The following is a 15,097-nucleotide window of genomic DNA, read 5'->3' as shown; positions in this document are numbered from 1 at the left end:
ACTACCTAATGGATACAAGATACAGAATTATAGATTTAACTTAAATTTAATGTTAACAAGTGTGTAAGCATTCTCTTAACCTCCTTCTGTAATTTTTTTAAGCAGAGTTGTAATTACACTAGTGCTTTGTGAACTTAAAAGCACTTTAATCACAACTCAAGAGTTTCTCATTCAGCACCATTCAAATAGCCCGTGGTCTCAACTACACTGTAAAATAAGGATAGGTCAATACATTTAGAACTTACAATAATTTTATTTTACCCTCTATCTCTCAGTTTAATCATCATTTCCTCCAGGAAGCCTCCCATGATCCTCCAAGAAGGGAATTACAACCTGTTCTCCCCCATCATTATCACATTATAAATGTCTATTTCTTTTTTTTTTTTTTTTTTTGTGCGCCTCAGTAGAACAGACACTTCTCCAGATCAGGAACTAAGTTTGCCTTGTTTTTAGTTCAATCCCCAGGACAGTACAGTGGCCAGCACTTGGTAGGCACAAAATAAATATTTGTTGAGTAAATGACTAAATATGTAAATGAACAAAAAGGTAAGCATCACGATAGGGAATTAAATAGTTTACATATTTTAATCTCAGCAATTATTAGCTATTGTTTATTACATTCATTTAAAAGTTAAATATTGAACCTCTGCTCATATACACCTTCTCAGTGATGCCTTCTCTGACCATCCTATCTAAAATTGCACTGAGTCACTTGCCCTCCCTTTATGCTTCCTCTTTTCATGGCACTTAGAGAACCACATCACATTCTCTATCATATATTTCATCCATCTTTCTGCACTAGGATGGAAGCTCTATGTGAGCAGAGATCTGTTTATTACCCCTGTATCCCCACTACTTAGAACAGTGGTTAGCACATGGTGGCAGCAGATGAATAATCCTCTTTAAAATAAATTTAAGTTATTAAAGGGAAACGTAAATAGAGAGCAATTGTTGGGGTGAGGATAGAGTTAATTAAGGATTTTTTTTTTTTTTTTTTTTTTTAATGAAAAGAGTACTGGCTATTACCTAAAGTCCAGTGGTTTTAAAACCTACTTAAATCTATTTGACCACAGCTCATAGTTGGGATGCATTTTACATAGTGACCTGGCACATCCGTATGATGTAACACTTACCTTTAATACATGGAATGCTCTTTTCTTATCTTTCCCTTTCTTTCCCCTTCCATTCTATTTAATTAAAAAAATGTCATTCTGACCCACTCTGATCTAAATGCTTTTACTTAATAAGGTACTCAACTCATAAACAAAGTACTGATTGACACAGCAAGTATGTCCTGAAATGTTTCATGAAAGCTTTGTTGATGGCTGAAGATACACCAAGAATTAGTTCTAGCTCAGTTGGCTTATTTTTTTTTTTTTTTTTTATGTCTGTTGGGAGCAGCTGATGCCACACAACCCAATTTTTTTCTAAACAATTTTGTTTACTCAATGTTCCTCATAAAGGAGTTTTATGCTGTGTAAATAAAATTTCTGAAAGTAATGGCTCAACATATTTAAAATTTTTGGGGCACATTTGGGGAAAAATGAAATTAAAAGTCTTTATATTTGAAGGATCAAACATAGATGAAAAAATGACTTTGGCTTTGAATGATTGTAATTATTTATAGGGCATTATGTTTCTTAGATATCTTAGCATTTTTCTTCATTTTGTGGTAAGATAGCACTTTAGATGGGATAAGATTTTAGACTCTGAGTTTTGATTCGAGATTATATTATAATATATTATCTAGGAGTGAAAAAAATTGTGTCATAGTAGTCATCATGGTAGGTAATATTCATTATTACTCAGGAGGAAATGGTCCAGGCAAAAGGCATATGTGACAATATGCAAAAGAAGAAATACAAATAACAAACATGAAAAAGTGTTTAACCTTACTGGGAATAGAAAAAATAGAAATTAAAATGACAGTGAAACTTTTTTAAACCTATCGAAATAGCAAAGATTAAAATTATTTTTGCATCTATTCATTTTTTTAAAAATGAGATGCCTAATGAGAGTTAGAATTCAGACAAGTGTCCATTCATACATTGCTGGTAGGAATGCTATAACCCTTTTAGAAAATAATTTTACAATGTAGCCTTAAAATGCTTATTCTCTTTGGTAATTCCACCTCTGGAAATCTATCTGAAAGATATCATCTGAGATTTGGAAAATGTTTTTCTTCATAAAGATAGAAATAATATTATTTATAATAAGGTTTAAATAATAATTGCATAATCACATCTTGGAATATTATACTACCATTAAAATGAGGATTATAAGAGTTTTTAATATTATGAGGAAATGTATATTGTTACAATGTTAAGTGAAGAAACAGGATACAAAATATCTGTTTTGTGTAGGACACAAAGACAGATTTGGTCTGTTTTCTTAAATTTCCCATATGCCAGATACTGTGCAAGAGAATGATCTAACTCAGTTTTTCTATTTAAAATCATCTCATCTAGTTCTTTCAACTTACAGATATATAAAATTTGTTTCCCAGCTGAATTCTGGAAACAATAAAATTGTGACATTTCTTGATGTAAAGGTCTAGAAAACGAGACATGAGTTATGAAACTCATTCAGGAATCAATTTTTACTCCTGGAAATGTCATTATTTTAAGGGAGCATGAAACTGCCTCACATTCACCAACCAACTCTTTTCTAGAATATGTTGGAATTGAGGCAAATGCTTTGGGGGAAACAGGCTATTATTCTGGACACTAAATTCCGGAAAGCAGACAAATGGTTTATAATTCAGGGCAGCATCCAGGGGGGCGAAAATCGATGACTTAGGTAACTTAACCAGTTGTGACTATAAAAATGTGTGTCAGAAATCTGCAAGCATCATCTTATCTCACCAGTGTTTCTCCTCCCAACAAACACACATAACTACAGGCTTTATGTTGTTATATTGTCTGTCTGTGTATTCTCTCCTTAAAGGTTGTCCTTGGTGTGCTTGTACTGGTGTGAAAATGTCCTCATGAGTGACTTCTTATTCAACGGTCCCAGGTACAAATAAATCTTCAGTTCTACCACCCGTGGTCATAGCCAGCTCTAAGCTGGGACCACTCAGCCCGGCAAATAGGTAGTAAGATAAGAGGTCTGGGTGTTGCATAATGGCAACCGGAGCAACTAGACTCAAACATGCAGACAAAACAGATGTTTGTGATGATACTTTCCTCTTTAAAGGTAAAGATAGTTAAGCAGCTATTTTATTCTTAAAGAAAAGTTCTATGGCAGGAATTGGAAGAAGTGGTTCCTATTTTGCAACTGAAAATATAATTATTTTGGTTGAGAATTGCCTACTGTTCCAAATGTAAATGTTAAAGAAAATCAGGGGTAATGCAAAAGTATTTAAGTTTTTGATAAAGGAGCATGTGATGAATATTAAATAATTATGGACTAAGGGCCAAGTCTATTTTTTCTGAAAATTGGACTGAAAATAAGAATGAAAGGAATCTGAGTATTATGCAACAGTCTAAAATGCTTACAGTTTGTATTATTTTAATTACATAATACATATTCATTATAGGTAAGTGAAAACAAGACTTCACGCATCCATAAACCCAGCAGCCAGGAACAGATAGGCAATAACCATTGTTAATATGTTGGCACTTGTCGGTCCATACATTTTTTTCTGCAAATACAAGCATTTATGGTTTTTTGTTCTTTTAAAATGCAATGAGTCTAGTAAATTCTTTTAAGTTACCAATATATTGTCAACAACTTTCCATGCCAATAAATATAGTTCTACCACATTATTTTAAATACTTGCTTATATGCTGCATTATGACTATATGCAACACATTTAACCTAATTTCCAATTTTGGGATATTTATGAACCAATGTTTTTCAAACTGCAGGTTGTGACCCTTAGGAGGCTGTGAAATAAATTTAAGGGGTCACTGCTAGCATTCTTCTTATTATTAAGTATTATAGTCTTAGAATATTTCTTATTGAATAATTGATAAGGCAAATGTTTCCTTACCCATATTCTTCTGTTTTCTAAATTATATTGGTTATTCTTGTAAGTTTAGTCTTCCAGATAATGTTTAAAATTATTTTGAATAAGTACAAGGAAATGATGTGGAAATTTTAACTTTAAATTTATAAATCAATTTGGTAATTTACATCTTTTTTCAGTAATGAATATTCTGATCCAGGGATAAATAGTCTCTTCATTGAATCATTTTCTTTTATGTCTCTGAGTAAAGTTGTAGAGAATTTTTAACATAGGCTTTCTATACTTCTTGTTAAGTTTATTCATTGGTGTTTAATATTTAGTTTTGCTATAGCGAAAATATTTCCATTTTTTTCCCCAACAGATCACTGCCATATATAGGAAAGATACCAATGGTTTTATACTTATTTTGTAACTGAGCGTACTGAATTCTAAAAATATTTTCCCACCCAAATTGTGTTATGAGAATGAGAACTACAAAATGTAACTGGAAAGCTTTGCTGGCATCCCTCTTCCTTCCTCTATTGCATTTTATTTAACCTATTTTCATTTCATTAAATATAAATGACTGGCCCATGAAAATAAAACTCAAAGCATAACCTGAGAACATCTACATGACCAAATCTTGAAAGAGCAGAGTGAATTTCCAAGTAAATGTTATTAAACAACACATAACGGGATCCACCTGCAGTTAGTTGCTTCATCTTTCACCCTGCTGTCAGCAGCTACACATCCTGAAACCATAATGTCCCTAAATAGGAAGAACATAAAAGACCCCTTCAGGCAAACTCTGTTTCTGCATTTGACACTGGTTGCTACCTGTTGTATATCATATTGAGTGCTATTATTATCCTCCTTTTACAGATGAGAGAACTAGGCCCAGAGAGGTTAACTACTTCATGCATTCACTCATTCACTTATTCATTCAATAAATCAGTATTGAGTCCCTACAGTGCACTAGGCCTTTTTTTATGGGTGAACCAAGTGAAGTCCACACCCTCATGAAAGTTACATTCCCAGGGGGCAGACATGCATAAACAAAAAATTTATGTTGCCCAAGGTCATATAGCTGAAATTCATAATTGAGGAAAGGACCACAGTCCAGGTGCAGAGTCCATGGGCTTGACTATGACATTATGCAGCACTGAGAGAGAAGGGAACACAGGCCCTGGATAAGGTGTCTGGCATCTCCTGAAAAGCCTTCAGGGATGGTGTGACTTGGGTGAACTGACCATGGCCCAGGGTGTGGCCTCATCCTGCAGGTTCTATCCAGGGAGAGGATCTCTGTCTGCCAGGCACAGTCGCCTTGGCCACGGTTAAAATACCTATCCTGAACCCCTGCAGCCAGCTTCCCTCATATCCTTGTTAGCTCAAAATGCCAATTCACACTAAGGTAATAATGGTTGATAAAACTTATTTGCACTTTAATTGGGCCCAGTAATGAAACTGATGCCAGGATTTTCACATACATAAAGAACAGTAGGCAGAAATATTTGAGTGGAGTTAGGCAAAAACCTTTAATATCATTCAAAATTACCCTTAGAAATAGGGAGGCATATTAGAGAGCTACTACCTGAAGCCACATGGATTACCCTTAGTTAATGAAATTACATTTGTCAGCTCCTATTATTCCTCCATAAATGAAACTCAGGCTTTTCTTGCTTTTCAAACATGGATATTTGATAAATGCAGATATTTTTCAAACACCCAGAGTAAATCTCCATCTACTAATTTCAAGATTTGTATAGATTTAAGTTTTTTAAATATATATTTATATTGTTTAATTTCTTTGAAATCTTTGGAGTTAGATATGCTTTTGTCTTAGTCCAGTGTTTGATAATCCTTGGAAGTATTATAAAGGATTTAAATTGCTTTTGTTAAACACTGTTGGTAGTTTAAATACAAGAAAAAAAATTTTCCTTGCTATTAATTCAGCTCTGATGTGATATATTGTTAGTCTCTTGGAAATCTGCTTCAAATTTTCAGTTTTAATTAAAAAGGAAATTTTTTTTTTTTTGGACCTGTGAAAGCTAGAGAGGAAAGAGGAAACTCAAAGGAAAAAACACCTAGACACCCCATAGCCTTTCTATTAGCACTGAACAGAACTGTAGTTTATCCCTCTGAATTCTTTGTTATTAAGTGGTTTGGGCAAATTTGGTGAGCACACTTGCTATGGAAAACTTTGCACGCCTTTTTTTTTTTAGTACATCATGTGAAATCCTTGCAAACACAAGGACCTTTTATTTATTAACAAAGGCAACAGTGATTCTAGACAAGCAGCTCTCTTGTCCTTCTCAAAAAATAAGAGAATCTGTTCCATATTTCAGTGCAAAGTAACCAGAATGAAAACTGCATATTGTGCCTTATTTTTCCTTTATTTTGCAAATGCTTTCTATCAAACAGTGAAAATTATTTATGTAAACTAGCTCGTGCTTTCTGCAAATTACCTGAAAGACAGAAATATTCTTAAGTTGTTCAGGGTCAAGCATTATATTACTGACCAAATTGAGCCAAGTATTAACTTACCTGTCCTTGGGAATTTGAGATAAAATAAAGACACTGGTAGAAAGATTTTATTTTTCATACATTCCTGGATGGTCAATTATGTATTCATCTCACAGACCCGGATCGAGTGCTTCCATGTGCTGGGCTGTGTTCTAACCACTGGGAATACAAACATAAATAAGACAGGGCCCCTGCCCTGGCGCCACTCATTTTTGTAAGGGAGACAGGCAGGTAAACAAGTAAGTACAATAACAGGAGACTAGTGCTCTAATCAAGAACACCTGGCAGGCACAAAGACTCCCTTACCCAGAAAGGATGCAAATCCCAGCCAAACAGTGTACTGATTTAAAATCTTTGTTGACTCCAGCCAACACTGCACACTCAGTTACCATTCATTGCCTGCATGCAGGGGTGGCCAAAGATCATAAATGGGGTGATTTAAGGATGGTCTTTGATGCTGGCAACTTCTACTTTAAGAGAGGGGATGTGCTGTATTCCTTTGTCTTTTCATCAGTTGGTCTGTGTCTCCTGATGGAGCCAGTTATCTCTGCCTTCAAAGACTGCAGTAGATTCACTCTAATAATAATAATTTATTGAGTGTCAACTAAGTGCTTTCAGCTTATATATTACCTCCTCGGAGACTTCCTCAATGACAGAGGTGAAGCCATGAAGAGCCTCTTGCTTGCCTGGGCCCCTTCCCAGTCCTGGTAGAGGTCCTACTGATGTATTTCCATGCTCATATGTTTCTATCAACATTGCAAAAACTAAAATATTTTAATCTCAATCAGTTAATACTTAAGGCTACTCTCTCTTTTTACTCAGATTTTCCTTCTCTCATGCTTCCCCTTGTGTCAGGTGGCATTGGAATGGCTAAAGGTATTTTGGTACTTGGCTAAGGGAAATTTATTTAAGGATTCACTTTGAGTTTTGGGGAAATATTTAAGTGGTTTGCAGTCACTTCCTTGTACCGTTAAGTTAATTGCCAAACATCCTTGTGTGGTAATAGTTTCTTAGAATACTCTTCTCATTTACTGCTGATCACCTATTGTAAAATGAAAGCGTCTCAGTACGAATACACAAATATATCTCAATACGAATATATCTACAAAACACCCAGCCCCAAAAGATGTGGATAGTATGGGAAGAGAAAGTGGATTTGAAATGCATGGAGCAGAAGCTAGTCCGTGGAACATTTTTTCAGAATATAGCTCATATATGAAAAAAACTTGACAGAGCCATTTCTGAATTCTAAAAATTTTACATGATTTTACCGAATAAGTTGTGAAGCTAAAAGAAACATTAAAAATATCAACAACAAAAATAATTATTTTTGGTCTGCCATTTTAGGGGAAATGGTGAAGTATCTTTCTATTCTTTTAATAGAAAGTATGTTACTAATCAATTGTCATATAAGGAAGTAAATAAGATGTAGCCAAAATATGTAAGAATAGGTATTATAGAGGTGTGTCAGGGAATTAGTTAATACAAACATTGGGTTATTATTTTCTGGATTTTGTGATGTTTGACGTATTTTTAAAGCTCTTATAATTTGTAATTTGTTGATTTCTTGTCTCATTTTGAGTAAATTCTCAGGTTGTACTAGTTTCATATTTGTGATTTTATATTCTTTTACTTAAAAAGTGCCCCCTAAATTGTATAAGCTCCAGGTTCCAAAAAATCTGAATCCACACCTGTTCCCTGACCACCGACTCTAGAGTCATCACTCAGTCTCTGGCTCTCAGTACTTAGTACTCACTCAGCACTCTCTAGTAGTTACCACTCTCTGATTTTTTTCCTTGTAAATATATGTGATAGTTGGTGTTGATGCTCAGCCCAGATCCCTTTTACCAGCCGGTGAACCCATCCCCACCTCCTGTGGTGGAGCAAGCGACACTTGTACACCCGTCACCTTCTCCAGAGGCTGCCCTTGGCTGAAGAGGCCAGCGACTGCTAGAAACAGAGGAACGTAAAAGCTTCACCCTCTTGCCTCAAGGTACAACTGTGAAGGGGCAATTGGCACTTGAGCCCTCCATAATCAGGCCAAGGCTGGATGCACATCCTTGTTTGGCTCTTTCCCCTCCCCCATCCCAGTTCTCTCATCCCTTACAGGTTTTTCCTGAAGAGCTCCCCCCCAATAAATCATGTGCACCCAAGTCCTGATCTTGGGCTCTGACAGTGTATTTATTTGCTTACTGTCTGTCCCTCTCCTCAATAGAATATAAACTGTAGGATGGCCAGAGCTTGATCTGTCTTGTTCACTGCCATATTCCTATTGCCTCGTGCAATAGGAATTGTAAAAAGTAATTACTATTGTAATAGTAATTACAGTAACGTGGGATGAGATGCATAAATGTTGAATGAATATATAAACTTTTGTCACATAACACATGTTTTCTCTAATTTTCATGACAACCCTGAGAGGTAGATATTATAAATGAAGAATTGAGACTCGGCACACTAAGTGTCTTGCTAAAGGTGGCTCCTAGGGAGTGTCTTGGCTGCTGCTGAGCCAAGTTGTCCTCTGCTGACACCAGCATTTGACCTCAGGGGAGGGGAACCAGCATTCCCCTGCATCATTCTGACCCAAGTGTGGGGTGTGTGCCCTCCCTGGTCTGGGGCACGGCAGGCTGGCTGTACGTATGACGAAAGGACACGGTTACTGCAGCTTCCGGACCCACCCTGAGGCCCTTTCCTGAACCTGCCCCCTTCTTCCCTCCCAGGTTGTCTCCCTGGGACCAGGAGCAGCCCGAGTTCTACCAACAGATGTGCTCCAGGGAATTCCACAGCCGAGTGTTGGCAAGACCCAGAACAAAGAAAATATCCCTCTTATCCCTATCAGTCTCCCCTCCTTTCCAGCTGACATATTTCCAGGGTAACTGACAAGGGTCATTCCCTTCCCTACACATGCCTGCCCTCCATCAAGGGCCCAATAAGTTAATCTCATAATTCTGGCAGTATATTTCCAAAATCTACATTATTCACTCTTAACCCTCTCTACCCCAACTAACCTATGAGTGCCAACCCGAAACTCTGTCTAGTATTTTTTGGTTTCATTTTAGAAAGGTTTCATTTAATTTAGTATTATGTTCTTATCCCATGACCATCTTCTTACAGAAGAGTAGAGCAAGGTACATGCACAGAGTATTTTCTAGTCTGGTTGTGGGGATGAGATTAACCTGTACAAGACCATTATTGAGTAGTGCAAAATCAAATTATAAATAAGACAAAGTAAGTTCTATACAGAAGGCTGTAGCACTTTTGTCCAAGTCTCCCAAAGGAGAGGGCAAGATCAGTTGTTGCCAGCTGTTGTTGTTGGGAAACCAGAGACAGCATGCATTTCCTCTTGGCTCTGGCTCACCACAGTGATAATGATCACCTTAGGGTGCCGACTCTCCCCCAGCTGCTGCTGTGGTTGGAACTGGGCGATAACCCTGTCAGCCTCCTACTGCTGTTCCTTATCCTTCCCTCAACATCCGCTTCTTTTCCCTCCCTTCTCCCTTCTTATCTTTCTCTCTCTTGCTCTTCTGACCCTTCTTTTCTCCCTTTTTCCTTTAAAATTTCAGATTTGGTCAGTGTCTTAGGGCTGCCACAAACTAGGTGGCTTAAAACAACAGAAATGTGTTATCTCTCAGTTATTGAGGCTCAAAGTCCAAGATCAAGGTGTTGGCAGGGCCATGCTGCCTCTGTAACCCTAGGGGAGATTCCTTCCTTGCCTTTTCCCAGCTTCCAGTGGTTTGCTGGCAATCCTTGGCATTCTTTGGCTTGCAGATGCATCACTCCAGTCTCTGCCTCTGTCGTCATGTGGCCATCTTCCCCCACTGTGCATGGCTATTATCATCATCCCTCCTTATAAGGATACCGGTCATATTGGATTAAGGGCCCACCCTACTCAGTATGACTTCATTTTAATTTAACTAATTCCATCTGAAATGACTATTTCCAAATAAGATCACGTTCATGGACATGGCGTTAGGATTGAACATATCTTTTTGGGGGGACACAAAATTCAACCCCTGTCAATCAGTTTGAAGCCTGTATTCTACTTTGGAGGTGCTGCAATTTACAGAGGAGAATGAGTTCCTGAGTTGCATAGACTAAGGTGCAAACACAGATGTGTACCTTTTGGACAAGTTATATAACCTCTCCTATTTGTGATTAGTAGTGATGCTACTCTCTCTCATTACATTATTTGGAAGACTAAATAAGATGTTATATGCAAAGGCCTGGCACACAGATGGCTCTCAGTAGATGTTTGCTTATTCCCTACTTCCTTTCCCACATTTTTTTTTTTTTTTTGCTGTACTATGTGTGTGGTAGGTAGTCTTTAAAGAGATGTTTATTAAATGACTATTTGGAGTTAAACTTAGTAGACCCTTATATACCTGGAATGACCTAAACTGGGAGTGATTTAATAATTATTATTATCTGTTTATTATTGTGTACCAGGCTTTCGGATTAGGGAAGTCCTTTTTATAAATATATTATGTGACCCTCCGCAAATGCATAAGGTGGGCATTATTTTGATTATCCAAGATGCTGTCTTTATTGCTCAGGGCCCAGACTTCATTACACAGGTTAAGAAGCTGAGGCTTAGAGGGGTTAAGTAACTTACATGAGGTCACAGAGCAGAATCTTGACACCAGAACCTAAACCCTGAACCCCTAGGTTAGACTGCAGAGTCATTTGCTGTTTAAAATCCCCAGCAGTCCCATAAGGAGGGTAGAACCCAGCAACTGGAGGATCATTTGCTTCCTGAGTACAAAGTGAAATCATCCTTCTTAAGACAGTATTAAGTAATGTACAGTTATATGTAATTGAAAGAATTGGGGGCAGAGCCACATTATTCTCATAGGAAAGGAGAATTATTAAGGGGGAAGAGATGGACAATTCAGGAATATGAGAAGAAAATGTATCAAAAGAGACTTAAGAACAGCCCAGAGTTCGTGGATAACAGAAATGTCTAACGGGGAATTTTATTGTTTGCAGTTTAAGATGCAATATAAAACTTTATCTTCATCTTCCACAAATCTCTAGTAAGGTCTACCTTATCCTCTGAATCTTTGTGAAGAGCCATTGCTTGATGCTGATGCAATTAGACCGAGCCCTGTCTTCAAAGCTAGAGAAAAGAGACTTCTTACAAGGAAGCATGATGTCTAGCCTACGGATAAATGAAACCCAGACCATCTCTTCCTGTTTTCTTTTCTCACCATATTCCTTCTCTTCTTCATCTACAGACTTGTCTTCCAGGCTTGTGTCCTTATTAAGTCAACTTCTATGACAGAATATTCTATGAGGTTCTGTAGAGGATGTGGATGTATGTGTGACAAGTGAACACCTTAGGAGTTCAGTGGGACCACATTTGGATTTGGATGACGCAAAGAGTCAGAAAGGTATGTGTGAGTTTTAGTATATAATATATTGACATTCCTGGACTCAAACAGATATTTGTATGCCAATGTTCATGGCAACATTATTCACAATAGCCAAAAGGTGGAAGCAGCCCAAGTTTCCATCAATAGAGGAATGGATAAATAAAATGTGATATATACATACAATGGAATAATTCAGCCATAAAAAAGAATGAAGTTCTAATACATACTTCAACATGGATGAAACTTGGAGAAATTATTCTAAGAGAATAAGCCAGACACAAAAAGACAAATGTATGAGTCCATTTATATGAAATATATAGAATAAACAAATTCATGGAGACAGAAAATAGATTAGAGGTTACTAGGGGCCATGGGGAGAGGGCAATAGGGAGTTATTGCTTAATGGGTGCAGAGTTTCTTTTTCTGTTTGGAGTGATGGAAAGTTTTGGTAATGAATAGTAGAGAAGGTAGCACAACATTGTAAATGTAATGAATGCCACTGAATTGTACACTTCAAAATGGTTAAAATGGCAAATTTTATGTTATAGATATGTTACCACAATTTTAAAAAAAATTGACATTTTGATAATTGCAACAGCACCAATTTCGCATTGGACTGTAATTGAGCACAACCCAAATCAGTTCCTAATTGTACTCTGTCTTAACAAATAGGTCACAAGTGAGACCTTTTATGAGTAAGTTGGCAAAATCCTCATAATGTGTTCTTTCTTCTTACACAGAAACTGATAATCGGTCAGATTGTTTATTACCATCAGCAAAGTGAAATGGTAGTCAGAGTGATGATTTTGGACCAGGCTTCAAACGCCAGTAATTCCTGTAAAACAGAGTCCAGTTGATAGAGGCTGGATGCCCCAGCTGTTTGGTGAGGGCTGAGATACATTGCTCTGAAGAGTTTAGAAGAGGCATCTTCAACTTTAATGTGCATGAAAATAACCTGGAAAACTTGTTAAAAATCCAATTCTGATTCAGCAGGTCTTTGGTGCAGCCCAAGAATCTGCATCTTTAATAAGCTCCCAGGTAATGCCAGTGCTGCTGGTCCATGGACCACACTTAGAGTAGCAAGGGTTTGGTGGATGGGAACTGTTTCCTCTCTGGCATTTTCTGCTTGCTGCCAGAAAAACCAATTACTGATGAAGAATAAGAGCAGAGCCTACAGGTATGAGCTCTTGAATCAACATTTCCTATATTTAGAAAGAGTTCAGAGAAATTGCACTGCATTTAGTTTACAGATATTTGCTTTACTGATCTCAAAAATGCTCCCTGGGCCTGTACAGTCCAAACTTTTAGTAATCCTGGGGTTCACACAGTGATATTAAAATAAAGTCTCTGGTTTGTTTGTTTTGGTTTGTATGATTTTAATACAACAAACTTAAAGGAGTCAAAAGACATTAGGGTAGACTCACCAGCATTGTCATCCTGCTCATCAGGTATGATTAGCTAGACATCTATTCCAGGGAGCTGTCAGTTCACCGAGTACAAGTTTGAGAAAGATAATTTCCATTTGAGACTTGAAGAAGGCAAAAATTGGCTGCTGGGGACGAAAGGCTGTATCAGAAGATGTCCTGGAATAATTTATCTCACGAAGTTAGATGGCAATAATACCTTATGGTGTGTAGCAATTTGCAATTACAGAGTACCTTGGCATGAGTTATGTCATTTGATTTTGATGAAAACGCTATGAGGCAGCCAGTTTTTTAACAGATAAAGAAAGGAGACTGAGGCAAAATGATTTGTCAAAATCACCCACTAGAGTGGAGCTGGGACTAGATCAGAGGTTTTCTAGTCTAGTCCTCTTTTCATTACAACATTGGCAACTCCATCATATGTTCGTTTCCACTGTCTCTTGGCAAACGTTGGTAATTGATCCCAGCATTCTTTTCCATTGAGCTCTTAGCTTCACAATCTTCTCAACACCATGCCCCAGAAAGCGAGAAAGTCATTACCAAGGAATTGGACGTGGTGTGGGTTACAAACCCTATTTCCCTCCTGGAAATGTTAACTTTTATTATTCTTGAAGATAGATTACAAAGAGAATCACTTTCTTTGGACATCTGTAAGAGGATAAGCATTTATTTTTCGGGTCTGGTTAAGGATTATTTACTTAGAGGCAGAGAATGACTCCGAAGGTCCTTTCCAACCCTGGAATTCTTGAAATTAACCTCATGGTTATTATTTTTACATGGCTTTGCCCTAAAGTTACAGTTAGAGCATAGTTGTGCTGAGGTAGGCAGAATTCTAAGATGACCCCTATGAATACCATCCCCTGATGTTTATACCCAGTGTAATGTCTGCCCCTCAAATTTGAGAATCTGTGACTTACTTCTAGCCAAAGAATATGGCAAAGGTGAAGGGATTTTGTAGATGTAATTACAGTCAAGAATCAGATGATTTTGAGCAAATTAAAAGGGAGGTTGACTTAATCAGGTAAAAGTCCTCGAAAGAGGGCCTGAGCCCTAAGGTCAGAGACTCTCTTTATGCTGCTAGCTTTGAAGAAATATGATGCCATGTTGTGAGAGGACCTCTGGAGACGGCCACATGGCAAGGAACTGCAGGTGGCCTGTAGAGCTGAGAGCATCCCTCGGCCACAGCCAGCAAGAAGACAGGGACTTCAGCCCTACAACTAAGGGATGAATTCTGCCAACAACCTGAGGGAGCTTGGAAGGGGATCTTTCCCCAGTTGAGCTTCCAGATGAAAACACAGCCTGACCGACACCTTGACTGCAACCTTGTGAGACCCTAAGCAGAGGACCCAGTTAGACTGGTGACTCAAGAAAACTGAGATAATAAATGTGTGTTGTTTTAAGCCTCTAGGTTTGGAATAATTTGTTATACAGCAATAGAAAACTAATAGCTTATATTGCATCTTGCATTATTTAATCTTCATCTTGGTCCTGTTCCTCAGGATCCTGTGCATCTTTTTATCCATTCAAAATGCAAGTTAAAGCTCACCTCGTCTGAACATGAGAACAGGGTGGAGCACAGAAGGACCATTAAAGTGCAGGGTTCCTCCCAGGACCAGAGAGAAGGCCTCACTTCACCACATTCCTACACACCCCACACTTCTGCATGATACTGCAGTCTACCTGAGGGTTGGCTGCAGAATAAGTACAAGCCATATAATAATCCTTATATTTTGCCATGATTTTCCAGCTTTTTTCAAGAACTACCATAGAAAAAGTCACTTAATGATATGCATTCGGGGCAGTCCTGCTCGAAAGTCCTGTTGGAGTAG

At 37.7% G+C, this 15,097-nt stretch overlaps 1 long non-coding RNA gene across 4 annotated transcripts in view; it reads left to right on the top strand.

The window, feature by feature from the left end:
* Positions 1-14,692, top strand: part of LOC119542377 — a 36,765-nt gene extending 22,073 nt beyond the window's left edge. For 3 of the 4 annotated variants that reach the window (XR_005218466.1, XR_005218464.1, XR_005218465.1), the window contains 2 exons: positions 11,707-11,862; positions 14,350-14,692. This is a non-coding gene — a long non-coding RNA (uncharacterized LOC119542377). Of the gene's footprint in view, positions 1-8,403; positions 8,466-11,706; positions 11,863-14,349 lie in introns of those variants that run through there. The other variant, XR_005218463.1, reaches the window with a different exon arrangement.
* The last annotated feature ends 405 nt before the right edge of the window (positions 14,693-15,097 follow it).

The sequence above is a fragment of the Choloepus didactylus genome, chromosome 8 (genome assembly GCF_015220235.1).
Source record: "Choloepus didactylus isolate mChoDid1 chromosome 8, mChoDid1.pri, whole genome shotgun sequence".
Classification (NCBI taxonomy): Eukaryota; Metazoa; Chordata; class Mammalia; order Pilosa; family Megalonychidae; genus Choloepus; species Choloepus didactylus.
Note: the sequence above shows the minus strand (reverse complement) of the source record. Positions and strands in the feature narration are given on the sequence as shown.